Genomic DNA, 26,695 nt, shown 5'->3' with positions numbered 1-26,695 from the left:
AAGTATGAATCCTTCAGATAAACAGATTCATTCTTTCTGGTGTATAAATGTCTCTAATGAGACAAAACAACAACAACTGAGATTTGAATGTTGCTCGATCAATACCTCTGGAATAAGAAAATCTGGGCAGAAACAAGCTACTGAGACACTGTGAAAAATATATCTCCTTATTTAGTGATTTTGTCTTGTTTTCCAGTACCTAAACTTTCTCAGAACAAGATTACTTGAGACAAGGTTAAATCTAAAACCATTTTTATTACTTGAAATAAAATAAACATTAATTACATAAAATAAAATATATATTAAAAAACCTACATTTATTTTATTTCAGATCGTAAAAAAATTACAAAACTCGCAACAAAATTACTAAAACTTTTTAGAAAAAATAAAATGAAATGAAATATAAAATTAAATTAAATTCAAAATATATATATATAAAAAAGTAATACAATTTCAATGATACTTAACACTGACTTAATGAAATGAAATATAAATTTTTCATATCTGCTAATGTGGTCAGAAAAATAAACTCGGTTTTGAAGTAGGTTTTGTTTTTTTCTGAGCCCACTGGCAGATACTGGGTCTTAAACTGCACTGGAAAACAAGATAAAAACATACAGTGACTCAAAACATTTGTACGGAAGTTCTAAGCGCCATGCATTATAATTTTTTTTCTTTTGTTTGCCCTCGTTATAACGACCTTAATTTTCTCGTTATCTCGACATAACGAAGTTCGTTTTCTCGTTATAACGACTTAATTTTCTCGTTATCTCGACATAACGAAGTTCGTTTTTCTCGTTATAACGACTTAAATTTTCCCTCGTTATCTCGACATAACGAAGGTCGTCGTTTTCCTCGTTATAACGACTTTAATTTTTTCTCGTTATCTCCTCGAACATAACGAAGTTCGTTTTTTTCCCCCTCGTTATAACGACTTAATTTTCTCGTTATTCTCGACATAACGAAGTTCGTTTTCTCGTTATAACGACTTAATTTTCTCTAAGAATTTACAAAACTGCGCCAGCAGGTCGGCACTATAGACCTGAATATAACTGATGGGGTGTTGTATACTATCCACTTTACTGTATGCGGACCTTCCTCGTGATCGCTATAATTTTTGCAGTCTTGTTTATTACTGACATTTAATTAATTCATAAATGTTAAATGCTTGAATCAATATGAATATTTTGTGTATTAAGTTCCTGCTAGATGCATGAGTTTCACCAACGCATTCTGTTTCATCAATAACTGCTTATCAAAACCAAGGTTGACATCACTGTATTCTGTTTGCACCAATATATATTTATTTGTGCTTCTTTTAGGCTCATGATTAATTTAAATTTAATTTTAATTTAATGATTAGGTAGTTAATAAGCGGAGATGTTCTGTTTATCTACAGTAGGACGGGATTTAACGATGTAGGCTGATGTGCTTCTTTTCCTTATTACTATCTTTATTGTTAACCATATTGATGAGAAATGTGATGTATATGTAAAATCCATAGGCTAATTTAATTCAGTTTTGTTCTGTAATGTTGTAATGTTTTTTTTCTACACACACACACATACACTACACGAACGCTCTTTTTAAACAGAAGCTTGTAACACACATGATATCTGCCACATAATGACTACTACAAAATTACAAATTATATATAATTTTATTTCATATAAAGGGAAAATTAAAAGTGAGTTTAATCCAAGCAGCTCTAATGGCGAGGTGTTGCCATTTAAACATGTTAATTACAAAAAACAAAACTTTCGTTGTACTGTCTCTGGAAAAAAATCAACAGTGATTGATCAGCCTTTATTTTATACAGTATTGTAGACGTTATTATTACCTAGGCGAAGCAAAATTTGCTGAAATATAGGCTACAGTAAGAGCGCCTGCATGGCTGTCCATCAGATGCCTGTCAAAGTTGAGTTCGTTACTATAGCAACAGTAAAACTTTCATGTCGTTATAACGAGAAAAACAAACTTTCGTTATGTCGAGATAACGAGAAAAATTAAGTCGTTATAACGAGAAAACGAACTTCGTTATGTCGAGATAACGAGAAAATTAAGTCGTTATAACGAGAAAACGAACTTCGTTATGTCGAGATAACGAGAAAAATTAAGTCGTTATAACGAGAAAACAAAAAGGAAAAAAATTATAATGGATGGCCGCTTAGAACTTCCGTACATTTAAGTATTTATTGTATGAAAACTGATTGTAGTTATTTTTAAATGGTTGGTATGTTAGAGATTCCGTAAATTTGCTGCTCTCCAAAACACATGTTCAGATATTCAGTGTATTGAGATGAGGTACAGTACCTGTGACGGCACGAGCAGATTAGGTTACTGTTGTTTCAGACGACGGTACATCCAGAACGAGATGATGAGAATGACGGCGACAGCCATGACGGGAATCAGAGAGTACAGCAACGTGGCAAACAAGTCCGGCTTCGGGGGAACGGGGTTAGATGTGGCTGGAGAGAGAGAGAGAGAGTGAGTGAGAGAGAGAGAGAGAGAGATGTTCAAAATGTTAAACAAGATTGTATCTTACTAGCAGCAAGATACATTGATGCCTTTCACAAAAAAAAGGGAGGAGTTATACACACATACACACACACACCACACCAGCAAGATACATTGCTGCCTTTCATAAAAAGAGGGAGGAGTTATATTGCTCATAGAATTCTAAAATGTTATTTGTTCTACTTTTTAAATGTATATACATGCATGTTTTTCTTGCATCTGTTCTAAATTTAATGTAAACACTTTGCTTTGGCAATACATTGTAACAATTGTCATGCCAATAAAGCACATATTGAATTGAATTGAAGTTTGCAGTGTGTGTGTGTGTGTGTGTGTGTGTGTGTGTGTGTGTGTGTGTGAGAGAGAGAGAAGAGAGAGAGAGAGCGCGCGCAAAAAATTAAAAATTTACTCAAAAATAGGGTCAATAAAATGTTTTCTTTTCTTTTTTTTGAAAGAATTGAATACATTCATTAAATTAATCAAAAGATATTAATCAAAATGTTTCTATATAAAATAAATGCTGTTCTTTTGAACTTTCGATTTATCTGTGAATCCTGAAATAAAAGTATTTAAAATGCATATAAATAAAATGTGGTTTTCACAAAAAAAAATATTGCACAGCACATCCTGAAAAATAAATTTGTTTATCTCAGAAATGTTTCTTGAGCAGCAAATCATCATATTAGAATGATTTCTGAAGATCATGTGACACAGAAGACTGCAGTAATGATGCTGAAAGTTCAGCTTTGCATCACAGAAATAAATCACATTTTAACAGATATTCACATAGAAAACAGTTATCTTAAACTGTAATAATATTTCACAATTTTATTGTTTTTTTCTGTATTTTTTGATTGGTTTGATTTCAGAGAAATTAAAAGAAACGTGCAACTTTGCATTCAAAATTTTTGTGCATCTTAAAATGACAAGCAGTGATTATTTATATTAGAAATCAAATGATTTTAGGTTCAAATCTACATGAATATATAAGAGAAAGTGTATATTATAGATTCTACATCAAGCAGCCGCTTTTTTGTCCAGAGAAGCGTGCTTATGTTATTTCAGCTCAGTCCCAGCAGCCTCACACTGAACATCTGAGTGTGTGTTGTGTTCCTCACTCTGAATCATCTCTGGACTGTAGTGAAACTTCTTGTTGCACATGTTTCCCTCGCAGCAGCAGAAGAAGACGTCGGGATTCTCCTTACGCTCCACACACTCGCTGCTGCACACACACACACAGATAACGTGTGTCATCATGGGTTCACAACACAAGAGAGTCACCAAGCTTGCATTAGCGCTCGTACCTGTCGTAGCAGTTAACATCGTCCAGCCAGCAGCCCTGCTTGACCATCTCGATGGCTCCTGAGCGGTTCTTCCAGGTGGAGAAACAGTGCTGTCGCTTGTCTTTCTCTCTGTAGCATGACTCGACTCCGCTCTGGTTCGTCCCTTCCTTCTCCCAGCTCGCATTATAAAACACACACTCCTGCGTCTCCGAGCGCCCCAGAATCGCACCTGAAGCACACAGAAAGAGGCTTCAGACATTGTCTTTTTGTCTGTTTAATCAACAAAACAGAGGCTCATCGCATATCAAATCTTAAATGTACAGTACACTGTAAAAAAAAGATATTTCATAGCTGTACATGAAACAGATTACTGGAGTACATTTTAAAGAAAAACACTATTTCAAAGTCTCACATTAAATTCAGTGTTACTTGTAATATTTTTATATTTATTATTTCTTTATTTTCTGTGTAATTATTTGTAACTTTTCTAGTGATTTCTGAGGGAAAATTACTTTTTTTTTTTACAGTGTAACATTATTAGTGAACCTTTAGGTATAAAAAATAACACATTAAAAAGTGAAGATTATGATTAATTTTAGCATATTTAGAGCTTGTAAAAAAATTCAAATACTGTCTTATGAATCATGCTCTTTCAGTGTAGAGCTGAACATTTTGAATAGAGTTTCTATTCAGTAGTATGTTCAGTAATTTGATTTCAGTAGCTGGATGTTGCTAAACAACTAACACACAATACTCTAATAAGCATAAAAACACACAAGACACAGACAGTGGGGCAAATTTTTAAAATTAGTATTTTTTTGTGTGTGTGTGTTTGTTACAGTGCATTCTGGGATTGAATGCAATGCTAACTAAACTGAGGTTTCTTAAAAGGCAGCATAATCATGCATGTCTTATATTTTGTATTTTGAAGATCTTCTGCAATGACATTATAAGTTTGTGAGGAACAGACTGAATTTTATGATGTTACTCGCTGATAAGAAATTCTAAAATGTGGGTGAATTATTGCTTTAAGAGAAAATCTTAAACACTACTGTTCAAGAGTCTGCTCACCAAGGCTTCATTTATTTGATCAAAATTACAGTAAAATTAGTAATATTGTGAAATATTATTACAATAAAAAAAATGCAATTTCTGTGATGCACAGCTGTATTTTCAGCATCATTACTCCAGTCTTCAGTGTCACATGATCTTCAGAAATCATTCTAATATGATGATTTGCTGCTCAAGAAATATTTCTGATTATTAGCAATGTTGAAAACAGTTGTAAACTGTGATACATTTTATTTTTCAGGATTCACGCATTTATCTGAAATAGAAATCTTTTAGCGTTTATAAATGTCTAATCAATTGAATGCATCCTTGATGAATAAAAGTGTTAAGTTGTATATTAATCTTACTGACTCCAAACTTTTGAGAGAGTTTGTGTGTGCGTGTGTGTGTGTGTGTGTGTGTGTGTGTGTCAGGGAAGGGCTTGTATTTCATCCACAACAGCGCATTGAAGAGAAGGAATGCTAGAAAGGCGAGACGTGGAGCAATCAGACATTTCTGCTGACAGACGTCTTTGACCTCTCAATAATTCAACACACTGAACAGATTTCTATTCACTTCAGCCCACTGACTGAACATTCACCGAATTCCACACAAGCATCGCTGAGACACAAACATGAAAAGCCTTCATCGAGCTGCAGGGCAGAGACGTGTGATTATCAAATAATTATGAGCTTTCAGAGTAATAGTCGACTTACTTTCATAAATCACAGGATTAAAAGGCCGACAGGCACTGATCTCTCTCACGATGTTATCGAGCTTCTTCAGTTTCCAGCCGATGGAAATATTTCTGCGCTGCATCATTTCTTTCCTAAATGTCACTTTGATTCTTCTGGAGTCACGTGTGAGTTTCTGAACGGTGTGTTTGTGCCCGAGGAACCTTCTGATGTCTCAACATGTGTCTGCCTTCTCATTAAGAGTCGTATATCTTCTCTTAATCACCTCAATTAAGATTAAATCATCGGTCTGACATATTCCACTGAAGTCAACGCAAAGCTTTTATCAATCCCTTTAATGTTTTCTTTCTGAAATCTGAACATGAACATTAAATCATCTAAATTACCACACAAGAACAGAGTTTTATAGCTGTCTCTGCATATTAAACTGGGAGTATCTTAAAAATAATAATCTCACACACACACACACACACACACACACACACACACACACACACACACACACACACACACACACACACACACACACACTATTACCAGCAGAGGGCAATGATGCCCATCCACCAACTAACACAGCAGTAATTACACGCTTTGTGTATTCTACAATAAATCAATAAAGTGCAAAGATTATTACACTAAGACAGACCTGCTGCAATAAAATATCCAGAAACTCTCGCCTTAATTAGATAAACTTTAGATGAATATGAATTTGAATTAATGTCAAAAATAGACAATGCTTTAAAGAAATAAGCAATGATCTTTCTGACAGTTTGCTTTAAAAACTTTGCTTCATTTGTATTCTCTTCTCTTTCTCTCTGCAGATTCAGATCAGTTTCATCAGATCAAAACTACACAAACAAACTTTTAAACTCTCAGAAGCCTCAAGACCACATCAGAATCCAGTCTGTGCCGTAAACTGATCTATGATTAATCAGTGAATCATTCATTAATGATCCCAAATCAAGACCCATTTAACATGATCTGTTTTTCTTGAAATACAGTTCCTGTTTGATCACTTTCTGTATTTAATATCTGAACTTCTATTGACATGCATGTCATTTCTTTTTTTTTTTAAATAAAGGGAAGTCAATATATGTGTGTTGTTGGCAGCACACACACACACACACACACACACACACACACACACACACGTGCCATATACTCTGGCAAGACCTTTTTTACCACCTAATGTGCTCAAATTTACCCACAATGCAGTTCTTCGGCCATAAACTGCCAACAGCAATCAATCAAACACCGTCATCAGCAGAAACACAACAGAAACTACAGACGCAGGTGAAAACACACCTAGACTTGGTGCGATATGCTATATTTACATGCATTACATGCATTTTAATTAAAAATTAAAATAAAATTGTGAATTTTGTAATGGAAATATTGCCCATATTGAATAACTAAAAATAATATATTAAAAAACAAATGTGAAATTAAAATATAAAAATATAATTATATATAATTAATTTTATAAGTATAGATAATACAAATAATATAAAATATAATTTTTAAAAAGATACAAAATTTCTTCATAACATTTATTTTTTATATAAAAATGCTAATATGTTTACAAATTAAATTAAAATTAAAATACAAAAACAAATAAATGTTAAAAATATACAAAAATGTATTTAAAGAGACAAATTATTAAATAAATAAATAATAATTAATGATTATAAATGTTTTTTTTTTTGGCTTGCATTCTAAAAGTGGATATTATTAGTATTAGTACACTACATTTGTACTTTGAATGTCATTTGTCTACATTAGTGTCAGCCCCTGTGCGCTTGGAGTAAGGAGGGAGGAGCACAATGAAGCGCTCGTACTCTCAGTGATGAAGCCGGACACTAGGCCTGCTGGGACAGACGTGTAAATCACCGGCCGGTGCAGGAGGAGCCACTCAAATTTAGAAGAACTACTGCAGAAACCTCGCAGGGAGCCAAACCCAATACACAAAATCAATGCACTGCCTCAGACGCTGAGCATACTGTACAATCAGCACTAAAACCCACACAGATTCACAACCCCGGAATAACTGAGGATACAAATGAGTGCAAAACAGCGGAGAGCAACACTTCATCATCTACAGAGAGCAGATCTAACGAGGCGCCTCCACAATCAAACAAACTGAAGTCAGGCACAACTGTATTATAAGAGTGTTGTGCTGAGAGAAATGCATCAGCTGAACTCCTTCAATCTAAATAACTCAAATACCAGCTAAAATTTCAAATATTGATACGTTTTCCAAATTCAGTTAAGCAATCCCTTACCAAAAAGTAGTATACTTCAAGTTTATTTTATTAAGTATACTTAAGTATAGTTCAGTTTTGTTTATTTTTTTTGTATTTATTTGTCAAGTATACTTAAATGTCATTTTAAGTATATTTCTGAGAAGGTACATCAAAAGTAAACTAAAAGCATACTTTCCTATTTTTAGTTTAAAAGAAGTATACTAATAGCACACTTGAATAAACTTCTTTTTCGTAAGGGAATGTAATCGAAGAAAAAGTCCTGTTGGTTTAAATATCAGCACAAGACCACAGGTTCACATTTTAACTGGGCTTTTTACTTTTTTATAAATACTTTTTCTATAAGGGGTGTAGCAACCTTAAATTTATTTTATTTGACTTTTGTAAGAACAGGGCCATTTCTAGTTCCATGGTCAGAAACGACTCTGATTAGAGATGATCATTTGGTCATAATCATACTTTAAGAGCTTTGTTTTGCTTGTTCGTAGTAAAAAAAAAAAGGCCAAACTGAAACACACGTCGAATATCTACATAACATTGGAAACATTTAATCTAATAAGCAAATGCTCAAATATCTAGCTAATCAGCTAAGACTCCTTGGCATGTCGTGTCTCCTAATGAATATTTGTTTAAATGTTTAAATGTAAATGTATAAGTCAGCATTAGCATTTCTTTCACAATCTCACAAACACCAACCCCATTTGGCGAACGCTAGCCTAACATTTAGCAGATGCTTTTATCCACAGCGACTTACAAATGAGGAACTTCCAAGAAATTTGTCATACAAGCCAGTAATAGCTCACAACGCCAAGATAAAAGCATAAACTAGATTAGCTCACAAAACAGCAAACTTTCCAAGACACACAGTGCATATAAACTCTGAACTTTACTTGTATTCATAAAAAAAATACAAGCATATATATATATATATATATAAATATATATATATATATATATAATTATATATATATATATATAAATAAATTACTTGAATTAGTTCATTAAAAAACAAACATTTACTGGAATAAATAGAATATGCAAAACTTTTTATTTCAGCTACTTGCTAGTACAAGATCTCTCATTTTAACTTAATTTAACTTATATTGGAATAAACATCATTAAAAACTATATAGACACACACACACACACACACACACACACACAAAGATATATATTTTTATATTTATTTATATTTTTATATAAACATAAAAATGGCGAACAACAATACTGAAAAATAAAAATGGAAAATATTAAAAAACCTGATTCAAAATATTAATAAAAACAATTAATGACACTAAAATAACAAAAATAACACTGTTAAGGTTTCTTGATTTATGAGTAAAATAAGATCTGTGATTACTTGAAAAAACTCATATTTTAAATTACAAGTTATTATACTGTAAATATGAAATTTATAATGACTGTCTGCTTTAAAAAATGAGAGCTGCTAACTAGGACTACAACTGCTAAGATGTGAGTTTATATACTTCACAAATCAGACAACTGTTGTTGTGCTTGTGTAGAAACTTTCATTTTTAAAGCACACGATGGTTTCATATCTCACAAATGAGGTATTAATGTGTGCAGCTTATGTTGTAGAACAAAAAGTGATGTTTATCATAGACTTTAATTTCTTCTTTGAAAAAAGAAATCTGCAATTCTGAAGACCCAGAGGACATTCCTGAGGGAAGCCGTGCTGAATTAGTCTTCTGGGTTTGCTGACAAATTGACGTCATGGCTGAACAGCTCTATTGTAAGGGTCAGGATGGAAAAAGACCATGAAAAATGAATTTACGACTCTTTTCAGTGCAAGAAGCCTTGACTGATGTTAGAAGTGAACTTAGAATGTGACACTTTTAAGACTTCTGGTTTACTGCCCACATATTTACATTCACAAACCAGCATTATATTTTACTCTTTGCTCAGTTTCTCTCTAAAAACACAAACACACACACACACGTGAATTTCTGAATCTCTCTCTCGCTCTCTCTCGGTCGGTCTGTCTTCTTCACTTTCTCTGCAGATTCATCAAATGAAATGCTTTCAGAGTCTGTACTTTCTCCGTCTGCCAGAGGAGCGTTCCCAGAGTTTGGAGCCAGAGCGGCTGGACGGAGAGGCACATCTGTCTCAAACACAACCACCAATGCCACCACACGCTGGGAGATCGGCGGAGAGACGGCTGCCCATCTGGAGCTGCAGATGAGCCTCTACACTCACAGAAACAACTAGCACTAAACCACAGACCCAGGATGAAAGATACTGTGTTGTTCCTCCTCATCCTCTTAGCTGTTATAAATTCACTGGAAACCACGGCTTCATGGGGTTTATTGCTTTTATAAAACGGTTATTCCATATACGTAGTAGCTAAGGATTCACAGAATAAAACAGAGCAAATAAAGTGTAATGATATTGATAAAAACAGTATTCTTCCACCAAACAAAGTAGTTCCTCAGAAACAGAAACAAAGTGGTTTCTGAGCAACACACAAATGTAAACAAAGGTGTATGTTTGTAGAGTAATTTACAACAGCTTCGAACACAGCTCAACCAATCAGAATCAAGGACCGGAACTATCTGTTTTATAATCCTCAATGCAATGTGAATAAAAGGATCATTTTAATTGCATTTCATGCAATTTCATTTCAATGCTGATTGTAATAATAATAGCATTTTTTAAGTATTACGTTAATGAGAATCACAGTAAAGAGCTAAAACAAATAAAACAAAAATTTCTAGGAGAATGTGTTGAATTTTCATTAATGAAATAATGTCACAATGCGATTCAGAATATAGGCTTAATTGTTAAAGCAATATATTATTATTTGATGATAAATTATTATTAAGATAAATGTGACCCTGGAGCACAAAACCAGTCTTAAGTTGCTGGGGTATATTTGTAGCAATAGCAATAGCAAAAAAACAAAACAAAAAAAAAACATTGTATGGGTCAAAATTATCGATTTTTCTTTTATACCAAAAATCATTAGGATATTAAGTAAAGATCATGTTCCATGAAGATATTTTGTAAATTTCCTACCATAAATATATCAAAACTTAATTTCTGATTCGTAATATGCATTGCTAAGAATTCATTCAAACAACTTTAAAGATGATTTTCTCAATATTTTTTTTTTTTTTTTGCACCCTTAGATTCCAGATTTTCAAATAGTTGTATCTCAGACAAATATTGTCCTCCTAACAAACCATACATCAATGGAGAGATTATTTATCAAGCTTTCAGATGATGTATAAATCTCAATTTCAAAAAATTTACACTGGAGACTGGTTTTGTGCTCCAGGGTCACAAATATTAAATGGATAGTTCACCACAAAAAGAAAATTCTGTCATTAATTACTCATTCCAAACCTGTAAGACCTTCATTCATCTTCGGAACAAAAATTAAGATATTTTTGATGAAATCTGACTGCGCTCTGACCCTCCATAGACAGCAACACAACTGTAATGTTCCCAGACAGAAACGTAGTAAGGACATCAGTAAAACAGTCCATGTGTCACCAGTTGCTCTACTTTTTTTGCGAAGCTACGAGAATACTTTTTTTGCACAAAGAAAACAAAAATGACATCATTTAATCAACAATCCTTCTCCCGTGTTAGTCTTCTGCTATTTTGTAGAGTACCACGATGTATGCGCGTGCTTTCTCCTGAACATAAACAATGCTGATTACATTGATTACGTTCTTCAACAATATTATCTTAATTTGTTTTCCGAACATGAACGACATGAGGATGAGTAATTAATGACAGAATTTTCCTTTTTGGGTGAACTAACCCTTTAAGTTTTTATTAGTATTAAATATTTACATTGTCTAATTTAAGCTGATTGTAATAAATATAACATTTTACAGTGCAGTATTACAATAATGAGAATTAAATAAAATATATAACTTAAATGTTTTAAAATTTTAAGATTAGGCTAAAAAATTGTATATCTCTTAATTGTTTCCTTTTCTATTTTTTTTTTTTTGGCTAAAGTAAAAGAGCAGGACATGTGGGATTCCTGCATCATCTTGGGATGCTGGAGAATGTCTTTGATCAGCGGTGACCTGCTCTTAGAGCCGGTGCGTGAGGTTTGCTGCTGCAGGGATTTGCTCGCGGCTGTAACCTTGGCATAAGTCTGTGTGAGCCCTACAGGCTTATGTTAAAGAGGATGAGGGCTGCTGCAGACCTTTGGCCTATTTCAGGACTGGTAGAGCGAGGAGAGAGAGAGAGAGAGAGAGAGAGAGAGAGAGAGAGAGAGAGAGAGAGAGAGAGAGAGAGAGAGAGTAAACACCTTCACCTGTCACTTCTGATGCTTCTGATAACTTCTGCACGTCACGAGAGTTACCAAATTTACTGTTTTCAGACAGGTTTCCCATGTCAGACTGCTTTAAACAAACTGAGAAAAATGCTGTGATGTCCTTTTTACTAATGATAGACCATTTAGAAATACATACCAGCAATATCTCTTTTCCTTTTTGTTTATCATGTCAGACTGCTTTATAATGATAGACCATTTAGAAATACATACCAGTAATATCTCTGACCACTGACAACTGATTGTATATTTCGCCATAGTAAACACACACGGGTGAAACTCTTCAATGCAGCGCGTCAGACAGACTGGTCTTTAATGGCATTAGTGATATTCTGGCGTCAGACTCTGTAACCTTGAGCAGTGAAGCGTTCGGACAACTTTAAAAAGATCAGTATAGTGGCTAATCTAAACAAGCATCTGACCAAACGAGAGAACGTTACTGCCCTCATCGGTGACCCCACCAAACTGTGTTCTTCTCATGATCTAGACTCTTTATCCATCGATCTGTCTCTACATACACAACAGCAAACACTACAGCTCTCCAGGGTTTGGTCTGAGGTGTTTTAGATGTGAGTGGATGAGCTGATCACAAGAAAAGCTCCTCCCTCTGTGTTAAAAAAGCCAGTTACAATCAAGATTCCAACAGTTCAGCAACAAAATCATGATGCATTATTTGGAGGAAAAAAGAAAGATCTAATAACAGGACGTGTTTACTGTACTTTTAAGCAAATTTATGAAAGAATCTTTACAGAAGAGTGAAAACATCGCTCACAGGACAAATGTGGATTTGAGTAGATCATTAGAAATGTCTGACACCTTAAATAATTAATTATTATTACATGATTAAAGAAGTAATGTATGAAAACACTGCACCTTTAATTTTACAAATCAGCCCAAGGAGAACTGTTCATTCATCAGATGTCAAATGTCAATGCCATGCAGATTCTTCATGCTCTAGAATTTAAATTATTCCAGCATGTTTACATGAGCGTGCACAAGGCATACACCCCAGTTTAAACGCTTGGGGTGGAGGTCAGTGATTTTTTAATTAAAATAAAGTCTTTTACAATGTTATAAAAGATTTCTAATTCAAATAAACGCTGTTCTTTCAAGCTTTCTATTCATCTGTGAATCCTGAAAAATAAAACGTATCAAGGTTTGCACAGAAATATTGGGCAGTACAACTGTTTTCAACATTGATAGTAATCAGAAATGTTTCCTGAGCAGCAAATCGGCATATTAGAATGATTTCTGAAGAATCACGTGACACTGAAGACACTGAAGAAATGATTATATACTCATATTATACTCACATAGAAAACAATTATTTTAAATTGTAGTAATATTTCACAATTTTGCTGTTTTTACTGTCTTTGGGTCAAATAAATGCAGAAGTCAATGAGTATGAAAAAAGGCTTTTAAAATCAAAAGCAACAAAACAACTTTTGAACAGTAAATGTATATATAGATCCTTTCTGATATTGACATGTGACGTGTAACCTATCAGAATGAATCTGATTCAGTAGCTCAAAATAAAAATTCCTACTGAATATATACTGAATATTGAGTAACCAGAAAAACTGTAGAAATCGTGTTCAGGTATGGGAACTGTCTATAGAATACACTGAGGCCTTTGTCTCTGCTCCGCACAATCATACTAGACCTCAGTTATTATGAGCAGAGTGTAACACCAGACAAACATCAGTGGTTACACTTTATTTTAAGGTGTCCTTGTTACAGTGTAGCTATACATTTAAGTACCGAGTAATATTAATTAACTACATGCACGTGTTCGGGTTACTTGCATGCAAATATGCATAGTTTATTGCTGTTATTATAATAGTAAGCACGTGTAACACCTTTAAATGAAGTGTTGCCACATCAGTTACAATGTAACGCACGTCAACACACGGCTGTAACAAACAAACAAAAGCTTAAGATGAATCCGACACTACCTGAGATACTCACAATGCTGCGGTTTATGACAGAAACTCAGACTGGATTTAATGCAGAAACATGGACCCACCTGATGAGCACGATACGAGGAATATGGCCAAGGCCAGTTTGTTGTCTGTCCTCATTTTCAGCGCAGATTCTTGTAACGTTACTGCGATAAATCCCAGCAACTCCCGATCTGATAATCCGCTCCCTCTAAAATTAATGTTTTAATATTGCCAAAAGCATTTATTTGTGAGCAAACAGGTCTGGATCAGTGTGTAAGTCTGTAAGAGAGGTTTAGTGTTTGAGAGATTTGACAAATCCTCAGTGTGGAGGTCAGTGCGTGTGTTTCTGCTTGCATAGATGAAATATCAAACATTAATACAATCATACTGCGTTATAAAGTGACAGCGGCGTGTCCTGAAACTTATGCATTATTATCGATCAGTATCGATATCGAAACAGCGATCATTTTGAGTGCATGGAGAAAATTCCTATTCATGGCTCGGTCAAGTTCAGAAACATCCCGATGTGATCATCTGGTCCTTTTAAAAATGCTTTGAATAACTCATAATCATGATCTTCATTCCAGAACTCACGAATATAAATCCAGCTCAGGGTTTAAATGTACTGAGATCCGAAATAGCAACTAAAACAAATCAAATAAACAGTGTTTTATAGTGTCTCGGATAAAATGCACTCCTCCGTGAAATCCTGATGCGCCTCTGAAACGCGGATGATCCCAGATCAGTTACAGATCAGACGGAAGCAGCTCCATTTCTGTGTGTTTAAATGCTGGAATAAAGCCTCGGAGGCGTCCATATTTTCTCTCATGTGTCCTGAACACAACATGGCGAACAGCACTGAGTGTTTTGGTTTTTTCCTCTCCTCCACTCCTCCTCCTTTCATCCATTCCTCCTTCTCTTTTCCAGACTGTAAATGAACAGCAGTATTTCCAGCTGGATATTGCAAAGGCGGTTTATTCCTGTAGAGGGCGCTGCGTGGCCCAAAAACTGCTATTGCCTTTACACAACATTCAAATCTTGTGACGGTTTTTGTTTCAATACAAATGTAGGAAACCTTTAAATTGTAATCTTTTATATAAGTTACAAGATTTATTTGTGATATGCACATTAATATTAAACTCCGCCTTAACTGTAAAGTGATTGTTTTTTTAAACTACCTAGTAATCGCAACACGACTCTGATTGGTTGCACCGTATCCGCGATGAGAAAAGTAACAGATATCGCGTGACAGCGCTGTCCGCTTCAGCTCCGGTATTCACAGTTTACACGTAAATAACGATAATGAAAATCCTTAAGAGGAAGTAAACTTAAAATACAACAGTGAATAAATAAAACAAGATAAATATATATTTTTTTACACCTAGTTAGTCCCCGCCCATTTTTATAACAACTGTTTCTTGCCATTCTACTGGTTTACTCTATTTCCAAGCTTCCACACGAAACACTGAAAACAGTCATTTGATTGGCAGCTCAAATGGAAAGAAAGGAGGTTTACGCCAGCTCGTATTACTACAAGCCCCGCCCTCAGCCCGATGACGGCTCAGCTCTCCAATGGGAGAACGCTTGTAAATAGCTCACACCAATCAGAGCAAAGAATGATCAGGTGACCCTGGACTTGTCAGGTGGGGGGAAAAAGCAGGCATTTATTTAGGGTTTTTTTTCTTCTTTTTTTCAGTTCAGATTTATTGGCAGTAGCCAGTACAGCATTGCGAAAGCATTTTTAAACAAGCCAACATTTTTCTTTGAAATGTAATACAATTATAAATGAGCCTCTTATACTATAAATGGAAACATTATGCTGCTAATGGTGTTTATTTCACAAATTTATGTATTTATAAACTTGGTAGGCTAATAATTCTGAATAAACATCAAACTGGAGATGTGGAGCACTGATTTTATTTTGATTTATAAACCCATTATCAATCAAATGAATCATAATTCATGTTTATTTAATCATTAATTCAATAACAAATGTATCAATACATAATTTGGTTCCAGTAATGGTTCCGAGGCTCAAAAGTACAATTTTTATCAATAACTATTCAATCATTATTATAGGATAGGATTTTTTATTTGCTGAGTATAACATGTGATGATCAACAGAGAGCATTTCACAATGGATATTTCTTCAGGACTGACAAAAATTGGGAAAGAGTGATTGTCTTTAAAGGTTAACTTCACAAATAAACTCAAATGAATGATCTACACTTGTTTAAGTGTATTTTCGGCAGATATTTAGATATGATACAAGCACATTTGAAGTTAGTTTATTATTGGTGAAAGCATAAGTTATTATGGGCAACACAGATATATATTATATATATATATATATATATATATATATATATATATATATATATATATATATACACTACTGTTAAAACCTTTAGACACACTTGACTGAATGTATGTATTTTATTTAATGATCTTAACCCTTTAATGTAATGCAGCTGCATAAATGATTAATATACAAAACTTTTCAATAAATTAATTTCAATTAATAAATAATAATATTATAATTTTATAATATTATAAAAATACATGTTTAATAAAAATAAAAATAAAATAAAATAAAATCCTTATGCAACAATCAAAACATAAGATTAGCCTAAGTACTCTCTTAATAAATGATTTTATGTGGATGTTTGTCTGTTTTCTTTAGTTGTTGTAATAAAACCAGGTGCCAGAAGCCTTTGGCCCTGACGGGGGATATTTCTGGGAGGAATATATATGACCAGCATCACTGAGCGTCCAGCGCTGACAGACAGACAGGACTGGGGTTATTTCTGCTGTGTGTTTGTGGTTAATGGCACAGGGTTATGAACAACACTCCTAAAGTCAATGAGGTTAAATAGTTCACAGCTGATTTTGATGGATGGTGTGTGTCGGGCGATAAATCGCAAACACACACACACACTTAGAGATGCGCATTTATCCCTCACAGGAGGTCTGGCGCTCTTAACACTAAGACCACTGGCATGCTGTATTGTCAGGGGAGATTTGTCATGTTCTTCTGCTGTGCAGTTAAAGGTCATGAATCCATCCATCTCTGCAGGATTAAACAACTGAAGCATGAATAATGGACCGCATGCAATACTGTACATGTCTGCTGCGTGTTTACTGGTCACTCATAAATCTAGCAGACTGGTCAACATTGCTTTCATTTTCTCTATGGGCAGGTTTTGTTTGTCTGATGCTTAATGTCTTTCCTGATTTTGTCACTTAACTTCACTCCCACACTTTAAAAAGATGTTTTGCATCAAATCTTTTTTTTTTTTTTTTTTAGTTAATGTAACAGTGTGCATCAATTCAGTTTAAATGACAAAATATAAAGTTGATGTATGATCAACATTAAGAAGTCATCAAAATAATATTTGAAAGGTTTCATTAAATCAATACATTATAATTTTTAACTTGCAACCATGCATTTAGAGCACACATGTGATGAGGTGCTAAACGAGGAGGGTTCAGGAGCGAGTTCATTTAATCCGGTCAGTCGTTACGCAAGAGTATATAAACAGCTGCTGACCTCACCACCGTGACTGGACTTCCAGCATCCCTCCATCACCTCATCCGTTCTTCACTCACTTCATTTCAAAAGTGTCTAAGTGGCTTTTAGTGTTGGAGTCATACGCAAGCTCAAGCCTTGCAACACTGTTTACCTTCATCTTGCTTCAACATGCTTCAGAATACCTTCAACATGCAAATTTCTGAAACAGTCAGCTCCCATCAAAAGTGCCATAAACATAAAATTTCGTCATGAAATAGCATGCAGAAAATGTTTATTACCCATCAGCCCCTGACGGATGAGAACAGTGTTTGGGGAAACCTGTTTAAAAACAGTCATTATTTGTGCTATTACATCTGGTGCTGCTATTGCCAAAGAAATTGCACAATGCAGCTTTAAACAAGATTTTCAATGTTTTCAATATCTGACAGATAAAGGATTTTGTTATTAGAGTCAATTAAAATGCTATTGACTGGAAATCTAATCATCATAGATCCGGACATGCAAAAACACAGACAAAGACAGAAAGTGGGGTGAACAGAAACCATAAAGATTTGTTGCTCAGATGTTGCTCTTTCAGAGCTCATAAGACTTAATGGAGTTCAAACTTATGTCTTATTAAGTGAGATGTCAATTTTATTTATCTTAAAAGTCCTCAGTAGAAATAAAACAGACTCAAATGAGTCACAATAGTTGTCAAACAGTAAAAGTACAGAGCTATAAAATGAATGTGGAGCAGTTCAAGTCATTTAAAGAGACATGTTTGGGTTCAAATTAAGATCTCTGACTTTTGATTGTGGACTTTGGTGTCCAAAAAAGCTGACCACATTTTGAGACCATTAAAATCTCTGCTGAAGTGAAAACACAGAGATTACTGGATTCTTTTTCACCAGAAGTGCTTTCCATTCAAACTCTGCCTGGCTAGGAGAGAAAACAATATTATGCTTATTAAGTTTATAATATGATTTTTGGGGTCTGCTAGAATATACTAAATAAATACATGTTGTAAACAGTGAAGCTAAAAATAATAAATATTTAAATACAAAAGAAATATTTAGGTTCAACTTTCCTATATAAAATTTATTTTCAAAATGCAATTCATGACAAAACACACAAACACAAACAACAAACAAGCAAACAAAAAGAAAATTTTTATTTTTTTTGTGAATGTGTTTATTATACTAGTAGATATAAAATGTGTTTTTAATGATTTAATAATGTTATTTTTTTTTTTGCTTTTTTTTTTGGGGGGGGGGTCCTTGCTGAATTTAATTCAAAAGTGTTTTATCTTCACGTTACATTATCTTCATATGTTACAGACAGAGTTTTCTTTATCAAATGTTTTTCAAATTCTTGGATTAAAATATATAAGGCTAAATACATTTTTTATAAAAGCTTTTAAAAATATTAAAGGGAATAATTATTATATAAATATATAAATATAATATAATAAATATAAATATAAATATATATAATTCATATAATTAATACTTTCCTGGACCTTGACACTGCTTTCTGTGTATTTTGAAATATATTTAAAAAAAAAAATTTTTTTTTCTTTATGGGTTGGCATGGACTGTGCTTTGCAGCTTTGCAGATGTTTTCATCCACAAACAGCAATATTACACAATAAAATGTAAAAAAAATGTAAAGAGATTTTGACATTGAACTCAAATAAGCTTGGTGTTGTCCTGTATTATGTGATTGTAGCCATTTAAAATAAAGAGTTTTGAGGTCCTGTGAGCTGTGACTGCAGGTTCAGCAGATGTGCTCGTCTGACACAAGCCTTCAGCCTCATGTTTGGAGCTCTGTACTGTGGCCATAATTAGCTTCACTCTTTAAATTAATGTGCCAGCTGGGCTGAATGCCAGCGCCTGCACCAGCCTGGCACACACACACACACACACACACACACACACACACAGCTTAAATACACACACACAATGCCAACACACACACACACACACACACACACACACACATACACACACACACACACACACACACACACACACACACACACACACATTCAGATGCTCAGCTGTGACAGAGATGAGCTTTACACCCATAAACGCCTCTAACCACAAACAAATGAAATACACTGACCTTGACAGAAAGAGCAGGAGCGCGTCTCTGCGCCACAGATTTATGGGAGATGACGTTTTGAATGCTTTCTTGCATGTCTAACTAATGTATTGATTCCTGTTGAAAAAAAGCACTAAATATGAAAATTGTAAAACCAACTAATACGATTCTGGTTAAAAGGCCAGAAAACAATCAGAGTTTGTTAGGCCTGCCAACAACTGAGTTTGGTACTCTATGATGAGTGAGGGATGTTCTCATACTTTATGTGATCATCTTCCGGTGTGTGTGTGTGTGTTTAAGGGTGGTAACACAGAAATCAGTGAGATAATGAGGCTTACAATGACCTCACTTTGCTTCCCTTCTGCTGACACATGGTGCTTTCCATAAATAGAGGACGCTTTAGTGTTCAGTTACTTATTTTAAAGCATTAGAGGCACAACTCCCAAATGTTTTCTATAGTAAAAATGTAAAAAAAAAAAAAAAAAAAAAGCAAAAATTTACATAACATCATCAAATAATTAGAATCATACAATAAAGTCATCATTTTAAAATATATATACAATTATCTGTAAGAATTATCAAAGTAAGTGTTTAGTTGAATTATTGCACAGCTCCTAACCACATGATTTTACAGTAAACTAAAAAAGTTTAAAAAGCATTTTGTAGACCATTTCTATATTTTTACACAAATTAGTGGTTTTATTGGTAAAACATTTCAGCCTGTTACCAAAGTTATTATACTAGCAAACTTGAAAACTTGATTCAACGTTTTTGAACAAATCTGTAAATGATGACTCGACTCATTCAGTTATTCGTTTTCTTCCTGAATGAATCAGTGTTTTTGAATGATTCAGTTGGAGAAATTATTCAATGACTCTGTCATAAAGATAGGCAGCATCCGAAATTGCATACTTCCTTACTATATAGTAGATTAAAAACAGTATGTGACAAAAGAAGTATGTCCAAATACACAGTACTCAAAAAAGAGCAGGCAAAAAGTACACGGATGACCTACTACTTCTGACGTGATTCTGAAGTGTGCATACGATGGACACTTTACTATGAGGCCAAAAGAAGAGGATTTCTGACTGAGAGTGACGCGATGCAGCTGACGCTGGTAGGTCATGTGATAATAACAACAGGGCGAATATAGTACTGTACATTACAATACAGTTACAGTAAGAATCATGACGAGAATCATGAATCTCTGTCTCTCTAGAAAACATTCAGTCATGACTCTTGCATACTCAGTGTTTTGAACAACATCTAACACTAAGTCATAAACCTCTGCACATAATTCATTCTGCATGTGTTACTGACACGCATGATTCATGAAATCACACAGCTTGTTGAGAAGAGGTGTGTGTTACCAGAATATCATCTCATCAGTCTTGGCACTGGGCCTGTTTGACTTGGACTAGAAAGACACCTACTTTAGTATTAGAAGCAGAACTGAATATCCATAGAGGGCAGTGCTAATGATTCTAGTATAGTATTTTTTTTATAGTAAAGTTTTGTTTTTTGCTTTGGATTGGAATGTACTGTATTAATTATTGCCACCATTCCCGACTGCACATAGGAGTTCACTCTCAGGTTTAATGGTAATTCTGGCCTGGATACACATCCAGGAAATTAGGAAACTGTCCTGCAGGCACTGAACTGACAGACTCACTGACGGATATCTCTTACTGTTACTGCATGTTCTGCACTCGCAAACCTTCATGAGGGATAAAATACAAACATGTAAAACACATTACCACGTCTTCTGACTGAACCTGTTCACTCTCAGAAACTTTGTTTTTATTGAACATGGATCTAAATTTAATCTTGAACCTGAACCATATTCACACAAAAATAGACAGGAACAGCGAATAGAAATGAAACGAACGACCCCAGTACTGCTAATGGAGCCTGAACTCTCTGATCAAGTCATTGCACACACATCGATCTCTTTACACTGTAATGTTTGCCTAAAGCTTTGCATTCAGCATTTCTGGAAGTTTCTGTCATGGGTTCATTGGAAATTTTAATTCCAGTTAGTTGTCTGTTTGATGTGGGAGTTTTATTGCATTCTTTCTTTTTTTTTTTCTATTGCTCCACTCCCTCCATGTGAATGCACAGTCATGCCGATCTGTAGCCACTGGATGTGAGCGTACCAGTGTGTGTGTGTGTGTGTGTGTGTGTGTCATGGGCTTTCTGGGGATCCATTTTTTATTTGATGATGAGGACTTCAATTTTCCTTGATCTTTTGAGATCAGAGTCCATTAGAACTCAAAACCTGCCCAAAAATAGCATTATCTGAAACTAAACTGCGGAAATGTTTAGTAAAATCCATGTTAATGCATCAATAGGTGTTTCGAAACCTGACTATTATTCATAAAACACTGGAGGAAAAGGTTGATTGTTTCAATGGTTTTTATTTAACTGACAACAATAGCAAGGAAATGAGAAATTTCACTGTTTCTGGATCTTGACGTTAGAAAGCAGCTCTTAAAACTGCTGGGTTAAAAACAACTCAGTTTGGGTCTTTAAACACACACTGCTAGTAAATGCAAGACACATGCTGACGTTAATTGGTTTGGCTGGTTAGCATGGATTAGTTAACCCCTACTGGTAGATGCTGCAACTACACCAGAAAAAAAACAAAACCAAACAAACAAACAAACAAAAAAAAAACAGTTATTGACATTGTCATTGATTTTAAATTGCAGTCTTTACAGACAGTCAGCAGCTTCCATTAATAAGAATGGAAATGGTAGCAGAGAACTTTCTTCAAGTATTTGAACTCCTTTAAACAACAACAGCAATGTGGCACAATACTTTTTGTCTTCAGTTTCAATACTAGATCTATTGCTTTGTCAAATCTGACAACCTTTTAGTTAAATGTTTTTCTTGTGAAGTCTGCTTTTGCTTCTTTCTTTACATTAAATCCCAAAACATTTTTCTACATTTCAGTAATTTAAATTTAAATTGCATCCTTTTAGAAACTCAGTTTATCAGCTGAGATAAATGGGAATCCTTGTGGAGAGCTTTTTCAAGTATTATAGACTTGAGTTTTTGCCTTCATTTTTTAATTGGTCTTAAATCTAGCAAACTTCTTTTAGTGACATGTTTTTCTCATGAAGTGTGCTTGTTTCTTTCCATTAAATACCACTTGACTGGATTTATTTGGCCATCTAATGCATTCAGACAGCTTTAAAGTGTCTAAATACTGCATAGTGCATAAAAAGTGCAAGTACACAATGTGCTGCCACTTTGGTCCAGTTCACAAGGTTCGAAAGTGAAGTGAAACTCTCCTTATGTAAGTAATAACTAAATATTGGCTATCACACCGAATCACATGAGGAGCTGTTTTAGTTTTTACAGACTCTCAAAAATCTGTAGAGGATGCATGTGCGTGTAAGGGTCACTGAGTGCTTCGGCTGCATTTCACCCCGAGGCCTGTTAATACATTCTCAAATGCGGTTATTTTAATGCAACTGTACTAGAATGACCTCATCCATCCATCTACACTCCTAAAATATCATTTTAAATAACATCATCTACCATTAATATTCACATCAACTTCAAGCGAACACAGAGGGTTAGTGGGTTCATATAGGCTTACATTACACACACACACACACATGTAAGTATTACTCAACAGATAAAACGAGATGTGCCAGTCACAGTGGTGTCAGACGCCCTTAGACAGAGATCAAGCTCTTCTGATTTTAAACAAATCCCCTACAGCACATACATCATGTGATTCCTGTTTATAAACACACACAAACACACACACACACACACACACACACACACACACACATTCCTGACATAATCGTGTGCTGACATGATCAGTGCTGTCGAACGGGAGAAACACTCTCACAATCTGATAAACATTTGAAGTGATGGTGAAAAGACCAGATGGTTATAGATAACCACGCAAATGATTGTATTTTTAGCTTGTGCTTATGCATACATAAAGTTTTATGTGAGATATTCTGCTTGCACACGAACGACTTTGAGTGATGTATACCTGCATGCAAAAATATTTTATGACAGGACGGATCTGTTTGTTCGCACCACGGGGTGTTGATACTGTCTCCACCCTTCACAAATGTACTTTCCACTAACAACACTTCTGTTATTTAATATCTGCACAGTATTATTTTAGTATCAACAATACAGTATTATAGTATTTATTAATATTTAGAGTTTTAAAAATATTTTCAATTTTAATTAAAATGTAATTAATTTTAGTAATGTTGTTGTATTTTTTGTTTCTTTTATTTGTTTGGTTAGTGTTTATTATTATTTTTATTTCAGTTTTAATTTAGATTAGTTAGTTGTTTTAATTTCAATAATGTAAGTGCATCAAGTCAAAAAAATAAAATAAAATAAATGCTGCCTTAAACACTAAAAGAAATAAAATAATCACTTCAGTTATTCAGCAGCTGTGCAGTGTTACTATCATTAATATTATATAGAATTATAGTATTTATTAATATTTTGAATTAGTTACATTTTTATATTTTCCAAATTTTGATAATTATGTTGCATGTCTTTGTCAGTTTAATTAATTAAAAATTAATATTTATTTTTTTTTATTATAGATTTAGTTTAGTTATTTCCAGTTTTCGTGATGTAAGTACTTCAACCCAAACTCAACAAACATAGGAAATGTTGCCTTGGCTACTAAATGAAATAAGTGTTTTAATTAAATATTTAGCTGTTCTTAAATTAACATTTATTTTATTTCAATTAACCAAATATATTTAAAATATTTTAAGTTTTAGTTAACAACAATAACACTGTACCTGTAAAACAGTAAAAATGTACCTGCTTCTACCACCACTGCACTACTTTACCACACACAACAGTACCATTTAGCTGATGTTTTTTCTTTAAACAAAGTGGGTTACGGTGCACTTACTACAGAGACAATGACCCTTGAGCAGGGTTAAGTGTTTTTACACCTCGAGCAGCGCTTATGGGATTCAAACCTACAACCTTTCATTCACTTCCCAGATGTTTAACCAAGATTTCACAATCTTCATTCTTCTTGCCAACAAGCCAATCTGTTTACAGCACTGCACTGTTTTGTAGATCTGAATGATCTTTTAGCTGGCGTAACTGTATCACAGTATCACGGTGATTGAGCCATCAGACGTGTTGATTTGGCTGTGACTTTAGTGTGTCTCAGGATCACTGAATATCAAGCAGATGAGATGAACGAGTCGGCTGTCAGCGTGTTTATGATGATCTACTGCCATCTGAGGAGGAAAGAAGCATTATGAATGAAAAACACAAGACTGTAGCTGTTACTTGATATAAACAGTCAAGAATTGAACATAAAAGCAGTCAGCTTTGGATAATATGACTATCATAACTAGGTAAACAGGTTTGTGTGTGTGTGTGTGAGAGAGAGAGAAGATCGTGGTCAGTCTGAGATGGTATCCTGAAACTGGCGCCAGCGTGGTGATCTCATCATCTCTGGACACGGCTCATTTCTCACACACATACACACAGTCTCTGCCCTCCACAGTCCAGGCTCAACTCCAAAAATGCAAACTATTTCTCTACATCAGGACAAGCTGTAAAAAACCCGGGATCAGGCTGTTGCCCCGTGGCCCGCTGCCATCACTTCTGCTGCCTGGGGCTTTTATTTGCTGCTCAGACCTGCACTGCTGCCAGAGACACTTTACAGATTGTCTTCAACTTCATTAGTGGTGTTTGCTAAGTTAAGCATCACTATTAATATTGCTCTAACAGAGAGGCAGTGTTTTGAAGAAACCCTGAGTACCAAACTCCCTGCAGCATTCGTCTGGCTGCAGTTTTCAGACTATAGTCATCAGACTAATGATTTTACACTGAAGGAGGGTTTCCAGACGTACTGCAGAGAGCAGAATATTAGAGAGGAGGAGGAAACAGCATAGATCACACTAACAACCATATAGTAACACCCTAGCAACAGCATAGAAACGAGCTAGCACCTAGAACAGCATCTGGATAGCAACACCCTGGCAACCGCACACAACAACCCAGAATTATGGGTTTTAAATTCCAGTTTAACTTCCAAATTAAAGTTCAGGAATTTGAATTGAGGTGGCAAACATGTAGGAAGTAGATCTGAAATGAATCGAAATTCAAAGATACAAAAGTTTATCAAAACAAAACCTTGAATGTTGGCTTGACAAAGCCTTGTTTCAAAAGTTTTGAGTTGTCTGAAAGTGAAAAGGTTGTTTAAAAATTTAAGTTTGAAGGTGTATAGGCCATAAAAAATATCTATTTTTTTGTAGCCTATTTGTTTTTTAGAATATAGATCACGGTTCTCCCACGATTCTCAAAACAAAATATTACACAACCAAACAAAATAATATGTAGGCTAACTTACTCAAGCTTCTGACAAAATGTTTTATTTAATGTTATTAATGAGTCTATTTATAAATGTCTAAAATGTTATAAACAAGTCTATTTAAAAATATTTATATCTTTAAATGAATTCATTATGTAAAAAAATAAAAAAACATTTGAAATGAATGAAGACTTGTTTCGTCTAGAGTTTTTGAATGAATATCTTGAATGAACAGATAGATAGATAGATAGATAGACAGATAGATTTAATTCTTTAACTGTAAATTTTGTCTAACCCTGGGGCAAATATCAGTTCTAGTATAAGTCCTTGAGATCCGATCCTTCCATTATACTGTGTAAATGGGTCTGTTTTATGAACTCTGATTAAAAGGTCAGTGGAGTTAATGTGGTCACTCTGACTGAGAACAGTGTGTCCAAACTGAGCTCAGAGCATGAGAACGGAAGGACGGTCCACACAGGAAAAAGTGTCTAATGTTCCACACACATGGCAGAAGACGGACAGATCATGAGTGATGGAGGTCTGTCCGAGTGGCGCCGCAGTATTGACTCGTGTGGAGTGAGAGAGGAGTGCTGTGACAGTGGAGTGTGAGGTATCAGACGGACTCTCTGAGCTATTGGGTGTCCTGGATTTGGGATTTGGAGCTTAACAGGTTTAAGTGC

The 26,695-nt window shown here is 34.6% G+C and overlaps 1 protein-coding gene and 1 pseudogene across 4 annotated transcripts in view; both read right to left on the bottom strand.

Moving 5' to 3' along the window:
• Positions 1-6,007, bottom strand: part of LOC122137610 — a 13,206-nt pseudogene extending 7,199 nt beyond the window's left edge.
• The window catches only part of LOC109056731 (E3 ubiquitin-protein ligase TRIM39-like), an 820,810-nt gene that overhangs the window by 758,604 nt on the left and 35,511 nt on the right, over positions 1-26,695 (bottom strand). The gene's annotated exons all lie outside the window — the stretch shown is intronic.

Source organism: Cyprinus carpio, chromosome B6 (assembly GCF_018340385.1).
Source record: "Cyprinus carpio isolate SPL01 chromosome B6, ASM1834038v1, whole genome shotgun sequence".
Lineage (NCBI taxonomy): Eukaryota > Metazoa > Chordata > Actinopteri > Cypriniformes > Cyprinidae > Cyprinus > Cyprinus carpio.
This window is presented reverse-complemented; position numbering and strand designations above follow the sequence as displayed.